Source organism: Chionomys nivalis, chromosome 9 (assembly GCF_950005125.1).
Source record: "Chionomys nivalis chromosome 9, mChiNiv1.1, whole genome shotgun sequence".
Classification (NCBI taxonomy): domain Eukaryota; kingdom Metazoa; phylum Chordata; class Mammalia; order Rodentia; family Cricetidae; genus Chionomys; species Chionomys nivalis.
The window spans coordinates 38,885,122-38,908,950 of NC_080094.1; the positions used below are offsets into that span (position 1 = coordinate 38,885,122).

Consider the following 23,829-nt stretch of genomic DNA (forward strand, 5'->3'; position numbering starts at 1 on the left):
TAATTCTGATGATGGAAAATGTTCAGGTGTGGCCATATTGTATTTGTCATGCTGTGGAAGAGGTTCTGTCTTTCTGTGGCCTTCCCAGGCTTTGTCCTTGGCCAAATTCACATTTTCAAACATTGGCATCTGGCTTTATCATCAGAACAAATTCATCTTTGACGGTTTCCAAATTGGTAATGGGCCAGAGCAATGATTAGTGCAAAAAAAAAAATAACAAAAAATCCAACTATTTCCATGTGTTCATTACGGGAACCAAGCCAAACAGTTGTTACTTTACATCCTTCAGTTGCCAGAGCAATGAGCCTGTTGGTTTCCTTCCAGGTTTGTTCTCTAACAGCAGTAAGGGGATTTTCATCAAGAAGACAGGATGTCAGTGTGAACTTTGGGTCTATAAAGTTTAACAACAACAACAAAAAAAAAAATCTCAGTTAGATGCCAGGAGAAAGTTGTTGCTGTCTGTACGTTTGAAGAGGCTCATCATTTGACAGACTGTCTCAGAGTAGACGGGAAATGCTCTTGATGCCCTGATGGTCCTCTTAGCCAGTTTCCGGATCCACTGCTCATCTCTTTTCTGCTGTGACTCCACCTGGAGGCTTTTCCCACAGTGAGTTCATTCTGCCACCAGCATGACCACCTGAAAATGTGAAGGGCTTTAATGGTGCCACTACCAGCCTGCAACCAGTGACTGACCGCAGTGAACACGTACTCCAGCTTCTCTGTGACTCCACGGGACACACTCAGAGAAACCTTGTAATGGCAGCAACCGGCTTGTTTGCTCATTTTATTGAGTGTCTTTGCTAAGGGTGTGGATTTGTGTGAGAGCAGATGTTCAAACATGTGTGCGCTCTTGAATTCAACCCCCAGCACCCCAAAAGTAAATAGAACTATTTTTACAATCACATGTCTTATGACTGCCTCGCTTTTCCACTCCCTTGAAGCAGTTCTCTCCATGGGCTCACTAATAACATAACTGAACCCATGCCTTATCTCAAGACTGAACTTTAGAGGACCTAAGCTAAGCCAGGTGGTGGACTAAGAACCTAGTATCTTTCCCTAAAGTGTATAAAGTCAGAGCACCCAAGGCACTAAAGAAATTTAATTTGTGTGCAGATAAAATGGCTGGCAGATGGTGTTGCTCTGTCAGAACTCCCAAGTTAAAATAAGCTGCAGCTGAGTATCAGTCCCACATATAGAAAGATACAGGATACACCCCCTCCATGCCTGTCTGTGATAGAAGCATATAGAGAGGTGTAGCGTGATCCAAGACAAGGACACAACCTGATTCTCCTGCCTCTTCATCTCTCTAACTCATTCCACCAGAGCCTTACCTCCAGGACAGCTGTTCGTCTGTTCTAGAGGTTCCCTTTCCCGACTCTTGTCCAGAAGTGATGCATTCAGCTCTGAGCTAATGATTTCCAGAACAGATGGATTTGCACCCGTCCTACGTGCTTCTAAAAGCCAGTGTATAGTCTTCCTGTGCCCCAGCTCACATCTTCTGGGTCACCATTTTACAACAACCGACATTGAGAAAGTGTCGCATCTTATCAAGTAGGCACAGCTGCTTTCTTTCCTGGGGGTCTGGTTAATTGCTTCTACACACCACTTAGTCATTCCTTTAGAAAAGTATTTATTTTTATCTATATATATGGGTTTGTTAATGTTTGTTTTTATGCGCGCTCTGTACTTGCAGCGCCTGGAGAGGCCACAAGGGAGTGTCACATCACATAGAAGGGTAATTACAAGCAGTTTTAAGTCATCGTTTGGGTGCTGGAAACTGAACCTTGGTCCTCTGAAAGAACAATAAGTAACTTTAACCCCTGAGCCATCCTTCTCTCCTCAGCTGTGTTTAATGTGTACGATTCTCAAAGTGCAGAGTCACGAACATTGGCTGGGAGATTCTTCGAACAAGAATGCAGATGAGCAATTTCTATTCTCTTCTGTCCTTCTGGTTAGGACTTAAACTTTTAAAGTCACTTATTGTATGTCTATGGATATTTTCCCAACAAGCAGGTATACCAATTGCATTTCTTATTCCCATGGAGGCCAGGAGAAGGTGTCAGATGTCTTGGAACTGAAGTGGCAGTGTTTTGTGAGCTGTCAAGTGGATGCTGGGAGCCAAACCTGGGTCCTCCACAAGAGCCGCATATGCCCATGACCCCTCAGCCATCCCCCCAGCTCCACAATGTATGCTTTTGTGCTCTATTCTGTATCGTTGCTCAGAGATGCCCTAGGAGGACAAGCTCCACAGGCCATGGTGTGACTGGACTGCATAACACACTGTTTCTTTTGTTCTGCCCAGCCCTCTATTTCAGGATCTAAGGTGGAACTGTGCAAAGGAACCTTCCCATTTGCACACACAAGCTCAATTTCAGGGAACCTTATGCTACCCATGGCCACATATCCCTACCCTTCTGCCAATAACTTTTTATATTCTTCCCCAGATCAGATGTTGGTACTAAAATCATGGCTTAATGTGAACAAAAGTGCGTAAGTTAAAAAAGGAAAGAATATGCTGCCTGCTAGACCATTTGTATGAACAAATACTCATAAATCTAGATTTTGGAATTCTTTCTGAATATTTTCAAACCCTAATGAACATTCTAGTTCCAGACAGTGGTCAATTTTCAATGACTTTTCACCTTTCTTTGGAATCGATGGTGCTTACCGTTGCTGCTATAAATTTCACGAGGACTTGCTGATTCTGGGAAGTGGCTTTTAATGCAGCATTTGGTGAGGCTTTGCTGGGAACCCTGGGTTTCTAAGATACCACTGATCACACTTATGAACAGTACAAGAAAGTAGGAGTTTCACAAATAGTCCACGCAAGTGAACTACAGGGAGTGACAGATGAGACAAGTGAAATGTTTCCAGCATCCTAGGGTAGCAAGAGAAATCATGGCTGAGCAAGAGTGCGCCTTCTCCATTGCTCTCTTCTGCAGTTGAGCAGTGAAGGGGGATCTTCTGGGACCATGCCTAGACCGGTAAAGGAGATGGGCATTTATTTTTACCTTTATTTCCTACAGTAATAACAATGCTCGAGTTTCGCTGGCTGAGACATTTTGAAAAAACAGTTTTCAGTGTCCGGGGATTTTTGATAGTTCGAGCTATATTAAGTTCCAAAGACTTTTCACCAAATGTGCTACAGTGTCATTCAATAAAATGTGTATTCTCTCTAATACTGAGCTTTCAGGGTTATGGCTCTGTTTTTCCTGAGGCTGTATTGTCCTAAATACACACCTTTGGAGTTTTATGGCCCTCCTCGTACCTCGTGGGTATTTCTAAGTTTGTTTTGAATTTTGTTATTCACACACGGATGGCTATTTGGATGACTTAGAATAAACTAACCATGAAAATAATGATGGCATAGTTCATGCCATCTCAATTTAGTTGGTCTTTAGCCTCCAGGTGCTACAGCTGTTCTGTTTCTCTTAACTGCCTGCTCAGGTATTACTTACCTCACACAGATAGGATGCTTCTCAGCCTCAAACACCTAGGGTACATTTTGTGAGTTTCTTTTAAGAAGCTAGTATCAGGCTCTATTAACTTTGCTCCCGCTTTACTGTATCTATTCTGGTTGGTAGAGGCTGGCCTCAAATTTTTGATTCTCCTGCCAGAGTCTCCAACTGTTGGGATTTTAGGCTTGTACCACCATGTTTGGTTTTTATCATATTTATTTTTCTATCTATCTGTTTCTATTTTCTAATGCTTTTATGGGTAAAGTGGGTTATGGTACATATTCCATACTCAATTTCAAGGATAGATGTGCAGTGATTATGATCCCTCTACCTCTCAACCTTTTATTGCAGTTGAGCATATAATTTTGGAAGGAGATCATATCAGAAATTCCAGCATGAGACTCATGGGGAGATCTAAATCCATCCCCCATCAAACCTTGAACCTCCCTGCGTTTATCACTGAGGAACACCAAGTAGAAGGTGGCAGCCCTCACAAGCTGAGCTATGATCTCAACACACCATTTTCAGGAGAAGGAGATGTCCATTATTTGTGTGTTTTTTATAATGAGGAAATAAATTTTACCTCCCCTTTACAAAGAAATAAACAAATCTAAAACTGAAATTAAGGAGAAAAACCATTCCTGCTAGGAAAGACAAGCGCCATCAAATTTTCTAGAAGATGCTGAGGACTTTTCCTTCACAAATAAACTATAAATATTCATGGGGCAAGAAAGAGAGGGTCGAGGCACTGTGGTCAGGAAAAGATGATGGCATTGCATATTCATTCACTCTTTAAAGAAGCACATGTCTCTTGTGTGCATCTGGGAAATGACAACTGGCTGCAAAGATAAGCGAGCAAAACACAATGCAGTTTTGGTGTGGAAAGGTCATTTGCTTATGTATTTATAAAGAAAAATCCATGCTGTAGCAGGTGGTTTAAGTGGCATTTTACCCACAGTGTACTATGAGGAATTCCTTATTTCTTCTGGTCATCAGTCCCAGGAAACTACATTAGTCACCATGGCAGATGGAGATCAATAGGGTGACTCACACTTTTCGAGCATCAAATGATTCTGTTTCTCTTGCTGCTTATTTGAATTAGAAGCTAGCTTATCTACATCTATGCGCTAGATAAGGTGGGGGTGTCGGGCGGCTTGCGGACCGGGCTGCCTTTCATCAGTTCTCCTGGCAAGTTCTAATTAATGCATAATAGAGCATTACTCCCTTCATTAAGATACCGTCTTGATCACTGACAGTGTCTCATCAATTAAAACTCAAGAGTGTACCTAAAAGACTGGGAATCGTGATTATCTTTACTGCAACCCAGTGTATACAGGAATTGGATTGGCAATGCTAACTTAATGTTTAATATTCTATGTAAAATATTCAAGTATTTAACCTGAATGACTTTCTTTAAAATAGATTTTTTCAAAAAGTTAATTTGATGACATAGCAGATGCTTCAGAATACTAAAGAGCAAACGGGGTCTGACCAACATGGGGTGTTCAAGGGAGGGGACAAAGGTATTAGACAATCACAGCATAAAATCGGCTCAATGGTCTGGAAAGAAAACAGTATGAACTCACTGTGTGGGGGCTAATATTTTTATTGGTGGTCTAGAAGACGGTTACTGTGCAAGGTCACCTAGGAAGGAAGATAACAAGACTGGATGGCTTTCTTAGTCTGGAGTGAAGAAAGAAGGGAGGCAGTGAACCAAGGCAGCACAGCAAAGGCAAAGACAGGAAGGATGTGAGATTGCTGGGAAGAAGGCGCTGATCATCTTTGGTTTTTCAAAGCCCAATTACTGGTAGAAAACATGGTATCTATTTGGTTCATTTATAATGTATTTCCAAATAAAAAAATTGAAAACAATTTGTTTTTGAATTTCCTGGCTTCTCCCTGAATGAGTAACCTGCCCTTTTTAATGTTTCATTGCCAAGGAAACATAAGATTTGCATCAGCAACTGTCCTGCTGAATACCCAATATGTCCAGACTGATTAAGAGCAAGACAAGTAGTTCTGACTGTCAACTAGGTTAAATATCTAGTAAATAGAATACTTTCTAAAATACAAATAAATACTTTAATTTTTTAAAAGTTTCATTAAAACAGGACTGCATCTTTTCTCCCTTCTTCCCCTCCAACCCTTCCCACATTCCCATCCTCTGCTCAACAAATTCTTTTTCTTTAATTATTGTGGTTATGTACATATGTATAAATATTGTTATGCAAATCAATGTATAAATAAATGCAGCCTACTGAGTCCATTTAGTGCTGCCTCCATGTCTATTTTTAGGGCCTAACACTTGGATGTGGGTAAGCATTTAGGGGCTCCCCTCTGAGGAAGATCAATTCTCCTCTCAGTAGCCTTCAGGCGCCAGGAACTCTTCATCTAGCTATGTCCCTTCTACAACTTCCCTGTCTTTTTCTTTTTTTTTTTTTTTTTTTTAAATAAAAAGCGTGGTATATTTTAGAACTACCAGAAATTCTAAGTGATGTCAGTGGGACACCTGGAATAATTGGTCACCACAGAGTAGACACACATGTGTGCCCAGAAGCGTTCCTACCTCCATGCTACTGAGGCGTGCTGAGTGACACACTCCCTTCTCTTCTTGCTTGCGGCTTTGTCCTGACTTCTTGCCATCTGTCTCCTCCTTTAGGTCGAACCACCCCTACTTCCATAACAACTTCATATCTCAAAGTTCTTTCTCTCAGTTTATGCACCAGCAAAGCTACCCTGACTCGTTGATCTTCATCTTCTATAATCTATTTATAGCTGTACTATTCATTACTTTATGTCATCTGTGTTAATATAAAATGTATCAGTGCCTTTTCTTTTGCTGTGATGAAATATCTGAAGCCAAATAATTTCAAAAGAAGTTTAGATCACAATTTTGGAGTCAAAATGCCTAAGATCGAGCAGTTTATCTGTCTGTTTTCTGGTAGAAGCTTCCCTTCCCTTTATCATGGCATTGTTGAGAAAGCCAAAAGGAATCCGGCTTGTGCAGAGGGGACCAAGTACATTGGTCTTACTTTATACCAGTGCATTCTCATAGGAACTCAGTGGCACAGAATCCCTTCCAAGGGTAGTGTTCCCAGTGACTGTTATTTGGGACCATTACTAAAAGGGTACTACCACCACCCTTTTCTCCCCTGGTAATAAGGAAATAAAATGTACACTTAAATTTCATTCATTGTGAGCAAGAGCATTTTGAGAAACAATGACCATCTCTGTTAACCATCTATGTTAAGGAGCCTTCCTGACCCTCACACACTTGGCAGAAATCCTACTTTGGAGAATTAATTCTAAAGAAATTCTTCCTATTGTATCACAAAAGGTTTATATTTAAGATCACACATTGCAGCATCATTTATAATCAGGGGTAATGGGAAAAAGCCTATGTAATAACAGAAAGATAATTGTGTTTTGGAACACATACAAAATTAAATTTTGTCCAGCATAAGCAAATGGATTGTGATGTTGTTCGAGGCTCTTAATTCCTCTATTAGGACCCACATACACAAGACCAAGGTCACAGAACTTTCCAGGCATCTGCACAGGGTTTAGAGCTTGACTGGTAACTATAAAATCAAACTGAAAATGCTGAAGAGAATGAGAAAAATGCAATACATCACGTTGACTGCTTATCACCACTTGATTTCAGTGAAATTTCAACACAATGAAAAGAATTCTGCTTAGATTATGTGATCACAAAAATCTCTGTGTAATATTCCTTAGTAGTACAACTGATGAAAAATTCCAAGAGCAAAGCTCAGATACTCAGAATAGAATGTGGCTGCATGTCAAAATTTACAGCTAAGGTTTGTGTGGAGATTCAAAAACCTAGAGAGCTGAGAACTTATCACGATCTGTAGATGGCCTCACTAAGAACTGGCTAGTTTTGAGCTCCTACTGTATAGTACACATTTAATATGCACTATATTCTCTAAGTATTAGAACCTTATTGGGATATAGTTGTTCTCTATGTCCTATTTTCATTTGAGGAAAGCTGGACTTCAGGAAACTGAAGAAACTCCCCCAGGTCATGGAGCTTGGGTAGGAGCTGAGGGGCTTGGAAGCAGGACTGCCTCCAAATCCTGTGCTCTCCTTAAGAACCTCTCCATTGTAGTAGGAGCTGCGGGCTGTGTTCCTGCCACCCCAGCTCCTAAGTCGCCTGGCTAGCTTATGCCCCGAAATAACAACACACAAACTGTATTCTTTTAAACACTGCCTGGTCAATTATATCTAGCCTCTTCTAGGCTAATTCTCACGTATTAATTTAGCCCATTTCTAATAATCTGTGTAGCACCACTAGATGCGCTTACCGGGAAAGATTCAGCATGTCTGACCTGGCAGTTGGCTGCATCGCGTCTGCCCCGGGGAACAGAGCTATGGCATCTGAGCTCACTTCCTCTTCCACCCAGCATTCTGTTCTGTTTCCTCCACCCACCTAAAGGCTGGCCAATCAAATGGGCCAAGGCAGTTTCTTTATTAGCCAATGACCTTCCTCCATCATTTCCCCTTTTTCTGTTTAAACAAAAAAAAAAAAAGAAAGGCCTTAACTTTAACAGCAAAATTACATATAACAAAACAGTTATCAAGCAAGAATTACAGTTACAATATTTACATCTACTTTATCTTTTATCATAACAAAGGAAAACTAAAACTATAAATAACTATTCTTCAACTCCATCAAAGACTCCAGAAAGATATATTATCTAAGTAAATGAGAAGTAAGCAACTTTCAAACTCTAGAAATGACAGAGACATCTCGCTGCCTTGACAGTCACCCAAAGTTTCTCTGTACCGTTGGGGCATCCATCTTCAGCCTACAGGTCCATAGTTTCCAGCAGACATTTCCATGAAGCAGGAAATTTCAAAGGCAGTTCAGTCACTATCTGCTGTGTCCTGCAGAATGTCACAGACTCATGAATCAGGAATCCCAAAAGGTCATCTCACCTTTAGGCAATTTCAGCAGTCCTCTCTCTCTGAAGGTTCTCTGTGTCCAGTTTATGCAATAGTCCAGGCAAGAGCAGTTTCTTGCCCAAATAGCTATCAAACTCCATAAGTATCCTCTTCAATGCCCATCTTCAATGCCCATCTTCTTCTTGAAGTAGATTGGTGCTGCCAGGAGCAGACATGTCTCATTGTCATGAAAAAACCTAAGTTATTAAAACATTAATGCCATATTCTGTAGTCTTTGAAAGATATGAAGAATGTCTATCTAAAATATATCTATGTGCATCTAGAAAATCTAACTAACACGACTTCAAACTTGACTATTATGATTATCTATTAACAACCTATATACATTACATTTTTAAATGAACTTCACAATCACAATACCCTAATCAATATCAAAAATATATATACATATAACAAAATTGACCTTAAATTTAAATCACTAAAGCAAAATTCATATCAATGCAAATTATTCATATCTATATCATATCCCCCTTTAAATGTAAAAGAACATTTATAAACAGTATTTGGGAATATGGGCGCAGTTATTTCTCCCCAAACTGCTTTCTGCTGAATGGGGGCGCTGTTATTCAGATCGTTTATGGGTTAACCTGTGTGCTAGGTTCATCTCAGTCGGCAGTTGAGCAAAGTAATTTTTTGAAGGTGTTCACAGCAACCTTTCAGGAGGGCGCGGTCTATCATACCATATTGTGATAGAAGTAATCCAAAGAGTCTCATCCTCTGTGAAAACAAAAGAAGAAACTCTTTTCCAAAGTATCATATCCTTAGATCCAAATTCTGAAGTCAAGGTATTTTCAAAATATCTATGTTGGATTAGTTCAGTAGCATTTATAAACAAATATCTTTTAGCAGCTGTTGCTCCTTCCTCAGCAATCAAACAATTCAAACAGAGCATAATAGCATATAGTATCAAGATTATCTGTGTATTTTCCATCTTTGTGCCATCTTTGTGCAGCTTTATTTTAACCTCTATTTTGTTTATTTTTACTTTTATTTATTTATTTTTTTTTGAGACAGGTTCTCTGTATATCTTTGACCTGGAATAACTCTGTCGACCAGGTTCTCCTTGAACTCTCAGAGATCCTTCTGTCTCTGCCTCCCAGGCATTGGAATTAAAGGCTTGTGCTACCACACCCTGAAATCACAGAGGTCAATCTCCCTCTGCCTCCCAAGTGTTGGGATTAAAGGTGTGTACTACCACACCCAACTACTTTCTTTCTTCCTTTTTTACTTTTAAGAACTTTAACTTTTAGCCTGCATATATTTTTAACACAGTGTAAATCATTTAGAAGTTTTCTTTGTTTTTGACACTCTCTTTACTGTATCTCTCTCTGTTTTTCTGATCATATGAGTCTTTAATTTACCAGGCAATCTCAGTAGGACTAAAGCCATGGCTTTGATGGCTGGATTCAGCCCATTCCTTAGGTTTCCAGCCTCATGGCAGAGGTACCGGCGGCTGTAGCCATGTTTATTGCAACAACTCTGTGGCGTTTCAAGGTCCCTGCCAGCAAGCAAGCTGCAGCATTCTGCTCACAGACACACTCAGCCCCCCCCATCCAGGTCTAGGAAGGTAAGCATCCAAACATGATAGGCTCCCACAAAGCCAGTACATGCAGTAGGATCAAAACCCAGTGCCATTGTCCTTGGCTTCTCAGCAGCCCTCATTGTCCGCCATGTTCAGAGAGTCTGGTTTTATCCCATGCTTTTTCAGTCCCAGTCCAGCTGGCCTTGGTGAGCTCCCAATAGATCAGCCCCACCGTCTCAGTGGGTGGGTGCACCCCTCATGGTCCTGACTTCCTTGCTCATGTTCTCCCTCCTTCTGTTCCTCATTTGGATCTTGGGAGCTCAGTCCAGTGCTCCAATGTGGGTCTCTGTCTCTATCTCCATCCATCGCCAGATGAAGATTCTATGTTGATATGCAAGATATTCATTAGTATGGCTATAGGATAGGGAAATGTTATTTAGTTTTACCCTAGATCCCTGGGTTATCTAGTCTCAGGCTCTAGGTCACCCAAGAATTGTTTCTTTTTTTGAGAAAGAACATAAGGTTAGGTGGATAGGTATGAGGAGAGGATCTGTAGGGGCTTGGAGAAAATACAATAAAAATATACTTAGATTTGAAGCTGTTTTAACTAATGAAAAATATAATAGTAATACTAATAAAACAACAACAACAATAATAATAAGCTTCATAAAAGGCTGGGCTGAAGTCTGCAGCCCTTCTTTCAGAGGCTTTAGTGGGCTTTATTCTGTGACAGAAGCAAGCACTTCCACATTGAAACCTTGGTATCTCCTGGGCACCAAGACCATTACAAATTAATGCATAGCAATTTATAAACTCTACAAGTCTTTATTTCCAGATGAAACATTTTGGAAAAACTCATATTTTATATAACACTAGTTCAACTTAAGAAACGTTGAATTTATACAGCTGCTAAAAGCTTTTATTGCAGTCATGTCCATTTTTAGAAATTGTTCATTTTCTTTTGATGATCAATAGATAAGTCGGTGATTTGTGAGCATATAAACACAGTAACTGTTCCTTAAGACCTGTGTCTATACTATTCTCCCCAACATATTGCAAACGTTTCCCAGTTAAATAAGTCAAGCTGCAAGGCATATGCTCTCTTGGGACAAAAAGTGTTTTTCAACGTATGTGTTTAAATTCACCAGGCCTGTTTTGGAGACATGAATCGCATTTGCAAGGAAATCTGTGATTTGTTCCTTTTGAACTCGTTGGGATGAACAATTACTTGAAATCACAGTAACTCATAAAGATATTCTGCGGGGAAACTGTTATATATCAAAACTCAAGCTAAAACATTTCTAGATTATATGTTCCTCATTCTTTTTCACATTTAGGAAACCATTCACACATAAACTAGAGTGGAAAATGTTATCAGTTCTTACTTTTTCACACCTGTTAGTTGGTCTAAGTATGCCCTGAAGTATTTATTGAGATACTTGACTGCATGATTTGTTAGATTATCTTTTTTGTGGTTAGTATCTGTTAACAGGGATTATAAAAGAAACTTGAAATTTTGAAAATGATGGCAGCTAAAAATTACTGAAACTGAACTTGAATAATTATACAAATTGTCATATTTTTTATAATCTATATATTTATAAATAACTTGTTAGTCTCAAGGAACAGCTGTTTTAATTTAGAAACATTACTTGTCATTTATCCGTAAAAAAAAAAACAACGCTCTACTCTTAATGGCACCTGACTATTAGAGAGAATCAAAATAAGCAAAAACAAAAACAAAAACATAGTGGTAGACAAATAGAACCTTGGAGACTATAGTCTAGAAATTTATAAATCAATTTACTTTTTTTTAATTCATTATTTTATATAATGTTTTATTTAATCAACACAAAAATATAAATAGCCTACTCATGTAGGTTTTACTAAATACATTTTTTACTTGTGAGTTTTCAGAAGTTGCCTAAGAATTAACCAATGATGTATCCAGGATATTTCCTGCCCTAAAACCTTATTCTGCTCACCAAGACCCTCATATTCTTCGAGGATACTTACACAGTATCCTGAGTGATAGGAGTAGAGGAAAGAAATGAGTGGGCACACAATGAAACAATCTCTACTCTTGAAACATGCTACAAAAGGCAAGATTTTAAAATGTTGGTTTTGTTGTTGTTGTCGTCTTTTAATTTTTTTCCCATAGAAACCAGATCTGATTTCTTTACTTGGAATCAAGGAAAAAATGTCACAAAGACTAAAGTAGGTATATTTCAAGTTCTGTATTGGAAATAAGCCTAGCAATGTTCAATATAATTATGTTAAGTCTATTTACCACAAGGTGAGGCAAGTCGATAATGTTGAGTAGGGTTTTAGATACAATCTACCTGATTTTAGAGCATGTACATGGAGATATGGAGAATTTATGTGGTAAGATGAAGAGGTTGGTCTTAGAAATTTAGGCTTCCTTGCCTTCATCTTGAAAGGAAACAGTGAATCCAAATCTTGGAGAATATGGTTATGTGTTAGTCTTATCATTAATTGGCCAAATCACCAATGGAAACAGCTTAGGGAATGAAAGTTCTCTTTTGCTCACTATTTCAGAGGGTTCATTATGGTGATGAGACCATGGCAGAGGAGCTTATGTCATAGCACACAGAGTAAAGCAGGAAGGGCAAGGTATAAACTTCAAAGTCCTTTCTTCCTGACAGACTTCTTCTAAGCAGGGATTCAAAATTTGAATACATCAATGGATTAAAGCATTCAAGAGGTCAGAGCCTTCATTATGTAGCCATCTCTGAAAAGGTTCTCATAGACACCCTCAGGCACATGGTTGACTAATCTCATTTAATTTCCCAGTCCAGTCAAGCTGACAATTAGTATTAACAATATAATATGTATTACCATGAATTGTTAATATGTGCATGCAATTATATACATGATATATAACATAATATATAACATAATTTTGCATGACTATAAAAACTAGACTAGCTGGGCAGTAGTGGCACACACCTTTAATTCTAACAGTTGGGAGGCAGAGGCAGGCAGAACTCAGTGAGTTCAAGGCCAGCCTGGTCTACAAAGGCAGAACTGTTACACAGAGAAACCCTGTCTCAAAAAAAAAAAAAAAAAAAAAAAGCAAAACTACCTGTTCCCACCTGTTTGGAGAGACTCTGAAAACAATGATCACATGGTAGAGAATATTCTGTGGCATTTTTTTGTTGCAGTAGTCTTTGTTCCAGTGTCTTTTAGCATATGTCTTTAGGTAAAAGTCTCATGCTATGGTTATGTTCTCTTAAAAGTAATTCAATACTTCTTTAAAAATTAATTGTATTGAAACAGAAAGTGAAGTTCTGACTCATATTGCTAAAAGCAAATCAAGCAATTAAGCATTGAATTGTGTTAGCAGTTGTTTTCAATTCACTGAAGACACTTTAATACACATTTATAGGATTTCCATTGCGGACTTAGTGAATGACTTACCATGAAAAATTGGCAGCCAATGGAGACATTTTATGGTTATAAGAGCCAAAATAAGCCAAATTACCACAGTGTGACTAACTTGCCTACATATTACAACCACTTAGGGATGTTTTCCTTAAGTGTTTTTTCGCTATAGGCTTTTATCCTAAACATAATAATTGTCTCTTAAGAGTTCTTGGCACAGTCCGTGATATAATTGGGCATAATACTATATGTAAATTTGGATTTTTTTTCTTTATTTTTTTTCTCTGTGGTGAACATCTTTCCCTATAGTCTAGTTTTGCTTTTTTTTTTTTTTTTTTTTTTTTTTTTTTTGAGACAGGGTTTCTCTGTGTAACAGTTCTGCCTGTGTAGACCAGGCTGGCCTTGAACTCACTGAGTTCTGCCTGCCTCTGCCTCCCAACTGTTAGAATTAAAGGTGTGTGCCACTACTGCCCAACTAGTCTAGTTTTTATAGTCATGCAAAATTAAAAACATTTTGATTCTTACATTATCTTATATGTTATTTCAGAAACCAAATCAAATTGTGACAGGATTATAATTCTTCTATTTCCTTTTCATCGTTATTTTTAGCTATGTTAAGTATACAGCACATACATTTCCATGCTTAGGAATACCATTCTGTGACCTTAAGCACATTGACATTTATCATGGCACAATCACTGCCATCCTTCTCAAGAACTCCTTGTGTTGTGCAAAATGAGCCCTGTTCCTTTACCAAACCTCAGGCAACCACCACTTTCTTTCTATAAATCTGACAAGGCTAGAGAATTCATATGAGTGTAATCACATGAAATAATTTGTCTTCTTATAATTGGGGTTTATTTTCTTTAACATCCTCAAGCTTGATTCATGTTTTAATATACAGAAGGTTCTTTTTAAGACTGAACAATATTATATTGAATGTATGCACTACATTTTATCTGTTCATTCCAATGTTATCTGTACACACTCAAGTTACTGTCATTCATTCACTTTTGTGACTACACAGCTATGAACACGGGAGAGAAAATTCTTCTTTAAAATTGTGCTTTGAATGATTTTTAGTGTACAGGCGAAGTGGAACTGCTGGATCACGTGATAATTCTATTTTTGTTATTCTGAGAAGCCACAGAGGCCACCCCATTCCACATTCCCACCAACGGTACACGGCTCCAATTTTTCCAGGTTTTACTCATCCTCGTTAACATCTCTTATTTTTCTTATCTTTAATTTTGTTCTCCTAATTGCTATTGGACACTATCTCATTAGGGTTTGGATTTGAATTTTCACAGTGACTAATAACGTGGAGCATCTTTTCATGTCGGCATTGGCCGTTTGTGTATTCTTTTGGGGAAATAATGATTAAAACATTTTCCCCATTAGTAAGTTGGTTTGTTGTTGTTATTAACATCAGGGGTATTTTATGCATTTTGGAGTCCAAACATTGTCAGATAGATAATTGGAAGATATTCTTCCAAGTTATATGGGTTGCCTTCTCACTCTTAATTATGTCTTTTGATGCACAGACATTTTTAATTTAAGGTAGCCTAATTTATCTATTTTTACTTTTTTTTTGCGTAGGCTTTGGGTGTCTTATCCAGAAATCATTGCCAAAGCCATTCATTTGCTTTTAACAAAATCTGTCTTCTAAAACATAAGAGATATGATTTGCAATGTAAATCAATTGGACAGCCTGGATTAATTTTGTCATTCAGAACACAGGGATATTGAAAACAGATAAAATTAAAACTGTCAAACTGAAACTTTGAAATTTACCCTTTTTTTTTTAAAAGGTAATTTTTTTTTTTTTTTTTTTTTTTTTTTTTTTGCTTAGTTGGTTTACTTCTCATAGGTATCTCATCCGGGTATGGGCACTGATCCTTTTGTATTACGAAACACAGTAAAGGTATTCTGAAGCCAAATGACAAGGGATCTTTGTTTTGCCTATACTGGCTAGTTTAGTAAGTCTCAAAGAAGAGCTCAATATATACCCAAAGTAACAAAATAGTAGGCCAGGAAAGGCTAATGACATGGTCCATAAACATTCCTAGAAACATCTACCTGATCACCAGGGGCTCCCATTTCTCATCAAGATGCTAAGAGAGTCTTGTATAAACTCCGTGTGCAATGACCTGGCTTCATATTTTAAAACTCACTTTTCTTGCTGAAATTGCAGCGCTTAGACCTTAAAGAGCCATTTAAGAGGTTGGCTTCATATGCCTTCCTTTGCAGATTGGGCAATGAAGTCCAGGGAGGCACTGAGTCAACACAAGCTGCCAACAAATGATGTCAAAATCTTAATGAGACTACCGAGTCCAAAGGCTTATGTAGCATTAGAAAGGTCACCAGAAGCAGAATCAAAAAGAGAGACATGTAGGCATGTACTCTAGGACTCAAGACTTTCTCTTTGTCTTCTGATAGTGTATCTTTCTCAACCAGAGATTTAGAATTCTGTACTGACTTCCCCCAAAGTAATGAAGAAACCATAGAATCCCACCCATGGGGGCTATTCCTTCCTACCACAATTCCTTCTTAGATGATCTTACTGACCAGGGTTGGTCAATAGATTTTCTGCACTTCAACCTACCTTTGACAAAATGGGCTTCATTCTATACAGAAAGCATCACTCAATACTGTGTTGTAGCTACTGTTTTCACAAAATATTGTATTGCTAAAATTGGCAGTTTTCCAAATGGCCAGACCCGTGAGCTCTTCCCAATAGCAACATCACCGGAAAATTTTTGTACATCTGTGGAAGTCATTCAGGTTGAATTAAATTTTCAGTGTGCAGTGAAATTGGGGCAGTACATCATAGTTACTTGTTAACAGTGTCATATGTGCTAACAAACTTCTGTTCTTCAGGGCAAAATGTTCTTGAGAAGGTTTGAGGGAAAGGTTTTCAAAATTCTTGATTAAGAAATATGTACAAAAAGTCAGAAAAGACACATTGAGAGTTCCTGGTAGGTCATACACTAAACAAAACAAAACTAAAAGAACAAAAAGAACAAAAACCACCATAACCTGGGCATTATAATTTTAGCCGCTCCTATTTGTATATGAAAAGCCAGCCTATTCACTACTTTAAGCAGTAAGTGGAAATCCATGAGGAGAGACGCCCTTTTCTTCTCTGAATCTGAGTTCCAGTGAAGTAATTTTATTTTGGGTTGCATAGCAGAACAGAAATGGGGCAAAGACATGCGTGTCAGGACTTAGATTTCCCTGGATATTACAAAGAACTTCTCAAGAACAGGCTGCCTTGTGAGAAACAGACTCTCATGCAAATGTCTCTGGAGAAACTGGGAAGTTCTCTCTTGGGTCTATTGCAGAAGATATTTCTTATCTGGGTGAGAAACAAATTAGACAACTGTTGGGGTCCCTCTGAGTCAAATGACTATAAAATAGACCCCATAGTCCCCTGTTTTAGTAACTGGTACATAAGTCTTAGAAATGAATCATCACCTAACTGAATTTAGAATATATGTGTTTCTGGAATCCATCTAGAAACCAAGGGGGCTGTGCCTTCTCTGGTTGCAGAAGAATCTGGAATGAGGTAGAACCATGGACTGTTGATGGTGTGCTGGGAATGCTGAAGAAGGAAGTAAAACACAAATATGAAGAACTTGAAGGCCAGCATCAAAGGAGTCAAAGTGAAGAACAATTTTGGTGTTGTTTCGAATTACAATATTTCCATCAACTTTATCCTTTAGACCAAGAGCAAATGGCAGAGGTCATACAAGGACCTTTATTGGGTTGCAGCCATAGTCACTAACCCTGAATGTTACCATAGTGACAGTCGACTCTTCTTTGGTTTTCAGAACCTCTTTCAACTCCATTTTGAAGCCTTTCCTGGTCTCCCTTCAGTTTTATCACACTCAGGGCTAGCATGTGGGCTCCTGATCTTGTCCCTTCCACAGCTATCTTCCTACCCCTGCCCTTCCATTCTGGCCTAGAGTCTCTGACCTCAGACAAGCCCTTATGTTTGTGATTTTCTCTTCTTCACTTTGAAAATCAAGACTGTGAGTTATTAATCACTTCCCTGGTCCTCTCGGTTTTGTCAGGGCAGGAATTAATAGCATGCCAAGGAGTAGAAATGACTATGTAATCTTCTTGAATGTTATTTGCACAACAGTCAAGTTTTCTTAGAATTGAAAAATGCTGTCTAGAGTTGCAAAGTGATGGGCACTTAGGATTATTCTTTTAAGGTGTGGTTTAGCAGTGTACACTATTTTCTACTAGTTGGATCAGCCCCTTCTATATCTGTGTACAAACTTAAAGGCTGTGTAATGAGGATAATTTTACAGTCCCCTGTGAGAAACTGTACTCATTCAACCACATTTTTCCAGCTTTATTCTGTGGAGGTGATATTGGGCTCTAGGACTGGAGAGCATCATACTCATTAGAATTTATTGATTTCTGGGAATTTAGATATTTACTGACTGTGGAATAAAGTTAACTTTTCTTATTGATTTTCATTTTACTATTTTTCATGTTAGTCATTCATCTGAATGTTATAGAGAGATGAAACTTGCTTCTCAGCTTGTTGAAAAGAAATGCTTTAAAAAGGTAAGACGTCAGAAAATTCAAAAGACGTGAATGGGATGAGATATATGAGCGCCAAGGATTAGCTTTAAGAAGTTATATGGTGACTGACGAATGGACTCTATTAACCAGAGTCTTTTGCTACCAAGATTATATGTATGAACATAAAACACACCAACTTACCCATAAGATCTCAAACCCAGGGTACCCAGGGTAGACATTTATCATACAGAAAGCCAGACAAAATCACACTTTTTGCTTTCATTGAACCAAAGCTGTGAAATAATTGAACCAAAGCTGTGAAATAGAGCAAGAAAAACAATTCTAAGTCAGCGTTGTTTCAGCATTTGAACTGTCTTTCCACCACACAGACATGTTTTTCATTACAGCATCCACTGTTTCAAAGCACCAAAGCTAGGAAACAAAACTCTTGTTTTTCCACTCACGTGCTGTAAAGGCCGTTCTGAAAACACCATACATGAGGGCACTGATTGTCTTCAGCACTTGGAATCAAGGGGGAAATCCTGTATCTGGTCAAACTATCTGTTTCCTTAAACTTTCCCCTCTGGCTGGGCGGTGGTGGTGCACGCCTTTAATTCCAGCACTCAGGAGGCAGAGGTAGACAGATCTCTGTGAGTTTCGAGGCCAGCCTGGTCTACAAGAGCTAGTTTCAGGACAGACACCAAAAGCTACAGAGAAACCCTGTTTCAAAACTCAAAAGCAAGCAAACAAACAAAAACAAAAACAAAAAAACTTTCCCCTCTGTCAAAGGTTTTTTGCCACATTGCTAGAGAAGGTGGGATTGAAAGGTTCATCTCTTTTTTCTTCTCTTTTTTGATACTTGAGATAGGATATCTCAAGTTGTTAAGTAATAACCCTTACTGTGAGACATGCGGGGGCTGTCCATGGCTCTATTTTGAGAGATAGAAGGTAAAAACTTAAAAAAAAATGCTTTTCTCTCTCACCTTAAGCACGCATGTCACATATTTCACTCATATTAAGGAAAAAAATGGCAAACATCTGATAGCCTCACCTTAGAGAAACACTTTTTGCTGTTGACAGCATCCTGGAAGTCCTCCCACATGGTTCTTCCACTGAATTCTGTCTCTTTAGAAGGAAGACTCATTCTCCATGGGCCGGAAGGCTGGAAAGTGTCCAGGAAGCATCAGGGAGCTGACTCTCTCTCTGTTTTCAGCCAGTGGTTTCCCTGTAGCATTGCTAGATTCCAGCACCCAGCTGCGGTTCTTCCGGAGGTTATAGTTTTTCCTCATGTCTCCTGTGAAAATGTAAAGAATAGCTAACATGAAAGCCCCGGTGGCAACTATCAAGTAGAGAGTGTACAGGGTAGCAACAACAGCTGAAGCAAGCATGAGATCGACAAAGAAAATGATCAGCTTGACCAACATGTCTGCGTTTCCTCTTGTTCACAGGATGTGTTTTCAAATTCCCCAAGCACTCACTCACTAGGCAATTAAGACTTTGAAAAATGTAGTCAGGAAAAGGACATTTCAGAATATGCTAATGTACTTTGTGGTTTCTCCAAGTATCTACCAGGGGAAACGTATATGATGAAACCTTTGATTTCCCAACTAGTACAAAATAGAGACTAAAAGTCATCTGGACTATTGCTTCATCACCAGCTTTACGATTGGGAAAAACGGCAAGGGTTTATCTTACTCCCTTTGTGATTCACTTGGGCTGTAGACTTCTGGGCAATGAAACTATGCTAACATACATTTGCAAGAATTCTACATGGAATTCTATATTTCCTAGAAAATAAAAATGTAATGATCTAGTGTGAAGGCGAAATAAAAAAAAAATGATTTTTATACATGCAAAGATTCTGAAACTTTTGCTTCTCTTGCATGTGCTGTTTTTCTTCAAATTACTTAAAATACCTTCATTTCATTGAAATACGTAAAAGAAAAATTTGACCCTGACCAATAGATCCATGAAATTAAATATTGGAAGCACAGCTCGATGAAGATATAAAAGGTAATAAATTCAAATTAGAAAGCAAGCTAGAGAGCTATTTCAGACAGGAGGTTAGAAGGCAGTCGTTTTCCTGAACCTAATTGTATGGTTTAACAACATGTGAAAACACAATGACTGGCCACCTTAACAAGGTAAGTGGACACCAAGGGAAACTTAAAGTTGTATAACAAGCATGGTTCTCAAATGAAACAAACTAAACAGAAGCACAATCGAGAGAAAATGATGAATTACAGGAAATGAGAATTCATTTGTTCTTAATATGGAGAACTGTTCTTCAAGCATCAGACACTAAGAGTATATGAACTTGCTTCCAAGTGCTTCAGTTCCACTGTCTGGTTCTACAGTAAACTTTTCCAATCTTGCCTGTCTGAAATGATGATCTAGTTTTTTTTTTCATTTATTAACATGTGTATGGGTACAGGAGGATGTGTGTATACCATGGTGCTCATATGGAGGTCAGAGAATAACCTGTAGGAGTTTGTTTTCTCCTTCTGTTATGTTGGTCTCTGGGATTTAATTAAGGATATCAGACATGATGGAAAGCATCTTTACACATTGAGCCATGATATCTACTCTGTAACTGGTTTTATAATCTACAATGGTGATAGAACAGAACATTTAGACTCTAAACACAACAAGTTAAAGACAGTGACATGGTATGGAACAATTGTCTGTATTCTGTCAATTATATTTTAAATAAACACTGATTGGCTAGTAGCCAGGCAGGAAGTATAGGTGGGACAACCAGACAGGAAGTAGAGGCAGGTCAAAGAGAGCAGGAGATTTGTGGGAAGAAGGAAATACCATTTTCTGCAGTCCTGGCCCAGCTACAGAAGAGGCAAGATGTGACTGCCTCGCCAAAAATGGTACCGAGCCATGTGGCTAATATAAAGAAGAATAATGGGATAATATAATTTATAAGAGTTAATAAGAAGCCTGAGCTAATGGGCCAATCAGTTTATAACGAATGTAGACCTCTGTGTAATTTCTTTGGGACTTAACGATTGCGGGAACTGGGCAGGACAGAAACCCAGACAACAGTGACAAAGACAATTTTGGAAGTATAACTGGAAAGGAACTGAGAGTGAAATAGTATTAATTTCTATATTTTGTATAGCCGTGATTCAAGAGATACTCTCTAGTAAATGCATACTATGTACATATAAACAATAAAGATGGTTAGTAATGGAAATAGAAATACAACTATAATAAGACAAAATAGGTAGTAGAAAGTGTTGCAATTTTTATTTTTATGGCAGGGGAGTTACAGTCAGTTTGAAATTGCCAGATATCAATCTGTACTAGTGAGCCGTTTATCTAGGACAGAGGGTCAGGTGTGTATCACTAGTCTCTGCACCCACTGAATGTTTGAAATATAGACAGTCTGGGCAGTTATGTGCTCTAATTGTGAAATGTAATTTAGGCAAAAAAAATAGTATGAAAATATTTATAATTGTGTTTGATGGCATTAGGAATGCTTGATGGCATTAGATATAAGGTATTACGTATGTACTTCAAATTACCTTTCACTTCCTTTCATTTTAAAGACACAGCTACTAGATAAGTCATATATAGTGTACATTGTGTTTTTATTAGGTCATACTGGTCTAGAAATTTCTGGATAATTGGCAGAAGAATCCAAGCCAAAAATGTTTTAAATGTAAACTTTTACAGTGCAAGATTTTCCAAGTCCATCTATATTGTTTGTAATTAAATATTTAATTGAAACAAATAAAAATTGATATGCACAAATCAAGATTCCAGATAGTTTTAAAGAGTGAATTATGTGGGTATACAGGAGGCAAAGTCAAAAGAACAAAGTAAAGACAACTTAAATAAAATATAAATTGACACAACATGTGAAAACTGAAAAGGAATGGGAATTTACAAAGTATATATCATTAGTGAAAAATTAAAACTGTTAATTATAAATTTATTGTATTGATCTATAATACACCTCTAAGTTTAAAACAAGTTTCAGACTCATTTGGCAGTTTTTATATATTAGACTAAGTAGTAACTGAAAACTCCCTGGTAGGTGGCGGTGTTATGATCATTCACACAGGTGAGTTGGCTTTATGCTCAAGTAGTGTACATATGATCCATCGTAACAGCTGTAACTGCCAAAGTAGCTCATCCTCAAGCAAAGAGTCAGTGGAGAACTTGAGAGAGGTGGATGGAGGTTGAAGCTAGGTGGAAATGTGCTTGTCTAACATGCGTGAGGGCGTGGGTTCCCCGGAACAGGAAGGAAGGAAGGAGGGAGGGAGGGAGGGAGGGAGGGAGGGAGAGAGGGAAGGAAGGAAGGAAGGAAGGAAGGAAGGAAGGAAGGAAGGAAGGAAGGAAGGAAGGAAGGAAGGAAACAAGCAAGCAAAAGGCACACATACATCAGGATTACAATCCTTAAGTATAGTTTTCTTTTAAACTCAACTCCTTGGTTTTGGAAAGCTGCTGAGAAACTTAAAAAGGCAGGAAATGAATTCAGATTTTCTCATTGGAGTGAAAGAAAATGAAACAAAACCAAACCCACACAGAACATTTAATAAAACTCATTACATGGTTGGCATTATTCAAGCACATTTATTATGTAAAATTAAATTACTATTTCATTAATTGTAAAAATACCGAGTTCAGTGTGTTTTTCATGGAAAAGCAGGTTTTAGAGGTTCACACTGAGGAGGAATTTTCTCTGATTCTCTGAAAACCTTACAGTATACCAGCACTCCTGACAGGTGCTCTCAACTGCCCGTACCTCCAGCACCTGGGCATCTGGCTCCATCTTTCAACCTCCATAGGCACCTGCATGTACATGGGGAAACATCCATGTAGAACCACACACACATCCACAAAATTACACCCAGAATACATCTTTTCTTTAAAAATTTAAAGAAGAAAGAACCTGTTAAGTGCTAAGGGGAAAGCTATGATCAAAATATATTGTGAAAAATTATTTTCAGTTAATAAGAACCCTATGCATTTTTCAGAGAGCTGGACATATATGTAACTTTAATACGAATTATTTCTTGAACTGCTGTTTTTAAATTTTCTCTGCTGTGCAGTTTTTCAAAAAAGGATATATCACATTGCCACACTTAATTGTATTTAATATTTATTATTTCATCGTTCCTAGTCCAGAGCATTGTTTTCTGTTGATGATTGCACATCATGGCTTACACTAAATGGTTACATTTCCCCAGACATTAAAGTACCTGCTAGGAAATTTTAATTAAAGACATTTTTTGAAAAGAATAGCCTGGGGACTGGAGAGATGTCTCAATGCATGTGATGCTTACCATGCAAATGTGAGGGCCAGACTGGGGTCCCCAGAGCTCCTGGAAAGCCTGGACAAGCATGACTACTGTTTATAGGTTAAGCCCTCGAGAGGCCCAGGACCCAGGGAAACATAGCTATCTAGGTTAGCCTAGTTGGTGAGCTCTCAGTTCATCAAAAGACCTTACCCCAGAAAACAAAAGCGGAAAGCTATCCAGGAGGACATGTGATGTCAACTTCTGAGCTACATGTTCATCCCAACACATAAATACACAAACAAAGAATAGATTTTTTTTTCTTTTAGAAAAGAGAGAGGGGAGGAGATTGCTACATTAGGAAATATCAAGGTCAAAGATGGGAGAAAAACACAGAGAGGGGAGGTCTCAGCAAAGATTATGGCAATCCTCATCTGTGTTGTAGATTTAAAAGACTGCTTAGCTAACTTGGGATCTGAGGCATGCATCAGAACTGTTGCTTTTTTTTTTTTTACCTCCCTTCGTGAAAACTAGGATACCTTCAATCAAAGCTTGATTTGTGACTGAAGAAGAATCAAGGAGATTCTTTCCGTAAGTCATGACGACCATGACTCTTGTCTTAACATATATTTGTACGAAACTTTTAGAGTCAGGACGAGGCATG

At 38.3% G+C, this 23,829-nt stretch overlaps 1 long non-coding RNA gene across 2 annotated transcripts; it reads right to left on the minus strand.

Annotated features, from left to right (window-relative positions):
* Positions 1 to 408: 408 nt before the first annotated feature.
* LOC130882117 (uncharacterized) lies at positions 409 to 19,367 on the minus strand. 2 transcript variants are annotated; one of them, XR_009057767.1, is made up of 3 exons: positions 18,962 to 19,367; positions 18,112 to 18,203; positions 409 to 637 (listed from the first exon to the last, which is right to left on the minus strand). It is a non-coding gene; the product is annotated as an uncharacterized LOC130882117 (long non-coding RNA). The 2 variants fall into 2 exon arrangements; XR_009057766.1 differs by lacking the exon at positions 409 to 637 and adding an exon at positions 16,405 to 16,975.
* Positions 19,368 to 23,829: the final 4,462 nt, after the last annotated feature.